General features: G+C 43.5%; 1 pseudogene; it reads left to right on the forward strand.

The window, feature by feature from the left end:
- The first annotated feature begins 233 nt into the window (after positions 1 to 233).
- On the forward strand, positions 234 to 1,205 carry LOC102429268 (annotated as a pseudogene).
- The last annotated feature ends 658 nt before the right edge of the window (positions 1,206 to 1,863 follow it).

A 1,863-nucleotide genomic window follows, 5' to 3' on the forward strand; every position in this document is an offset into this window, starting at 1 on the left:
CGCACAGGTGCAATACATATACTAGTAAAGCCCTCGCTGGCGCCAATCTCACGCGGGTGTTCGATCTGTCGTTGTCGATTGTGAATTTGATTGACACTTCTATAATAGAGAAAGGGAGAATAGCAATATTAAAATATTTCTTCTAGCTCTTCCACTGCCATTTTAAATCCGGCTCCGTACAACGCTCTGCCACTACTGCTGCGACCCAAACTGCATGCCAGCACCCACAGGCTGACAAGGCCGCTGCCATGGAGGACATGAATGAGAACAGCAACACGGAGGAGTTCGCAGAGGGATCCAAGATCAACGCGAGCAAGAATCAGCAGGATGATGGTAAAATGTTTACTGGAGGCTTGATCTGGGAAACAAGCAAGAAAGATCTGACTGAATATTTGTCTCAATTTTGGGGAAGTTGTAGACTGCACAATTAAAATAGATCCAGTAACTAGACGATCAAGAGGATTTGGATTTGTGCTTTTCAAAGATGCTGCTAGTGTTGATACGGTTTTGGAACTGAAGAAACACAAACTGGATGGCAAACGGATAGACCCCCAAAAGGGCAAACGCTTTAAAAGGGAAGGAACCCCCCAAAAAGGTTTTTGTGGGTGGATTGAGCCCAGATACTTCTGAAGAACAAATTAAAGAATATTTTGGAGCCTTTTGGAGAGATTGAAAATATTGAACTTCCCATGGATACAAAAACAAATGAGAGAAGAGGTTTTTGTTTTATCACATATACAGATGAGGAGCCAGTAAAGAAATTGTTAGAAAGCAGATATCATCAAATTGGTTCTGGGAAGTGTGAAATCAAAGTTGCCCAACCCAAAGAGGTATATAGACAGCAACAGCAATAACAAAAGGGAGGATGAGGTGCTGAAGCTGGTGGAAGAGGTGGTACTAGGGTTCGAGGCCGAGGTCAGGGCCAAAATTGGAACCAAGGATTTAATAACTATTATGATCAAGGATATTACAATAGTGCCTATGGTGGTGATCAAAACTATAGTGGCTATGATTATACGGGGTATAACTATGGGACCTATGGATATGGACAGGGATATGCAGACTACAGTGGCCAACAGAGCACTTATGGCAAGGCATTTCAAGGGTGAGGCAATCACCAAAATAATTATCAGCCACACTAAAGGAGGACATTGGAGAAAACAGGAGGGGATTGCTAAAGTAACCCTTCTGGCAGGACAACATTGAAGATTTATTGGTCTTCTCTTGCTCTAACATGATTATTTTGTAAAAACTTTCTAGTGTACAAGACACAACTGTGTTCAACTGTATACAGTCACCAATTAGTTTTCATAGTTTTTACTTTGTCTTTTGCTATCTGTGTTATGATTCAATGTGGATTTGTGTTTATACAAATTTTATTTGTATGATTTCATGTTAAACCTCAAATAAATGCTTCCTTATGTGAAAATATATAGAGAGAGAAACCAAGATGGCGGCATAGGTAAACACCGGAGATTGCTGCCTCGCACAACCACTTCAAAAATACAACTAAAAGACGGAACGGACATCATCCAGAACCACAGGAAGGCTGGCTGAGTGGAAATTCTACAACTAGAAGGAAAGAGAAAAGCATACCGAGACTCAGAGGAGGTGCGGTGCGGAAGTAAAATACAAAGGTGCGGAGGTGTATGCGGAGAGGGCTGGTGGCTGAGGACACGATTGTCTTTTTCAATCGGGAGGGAGTCTCAGGCTCTGAGCTCCAGTTCCGGGTGAGTCTCTGGGGACCCAGACTCATACGGGAGAAACGGGACTGTCTGGCATCGGTCAGAACTCGAGGGCAGCATTCTCTTGGAGGCACTCCCAGCGATTGCCAGGGCCTCTGAGGGCAGGACTGAAAGCAGC

The sequence above is a fragment of the Myotis lucifugus genome, unplaced genomic scaffold (genome assembly GCF_000147115.1).
Source record: "Myotis lucifugus unplaced genomic scaffold, Myoluc2.0 scaffold_31, whole genome shotgun sequence".
In the NCBI taxonomy this organism is placed as follows: domain Eukaryota; kingdom Metazoa; phylum Chordata; class Mammalia; order Chiroptera; family Vespertilionidae; genus Myotis; species Myotis lucifugus.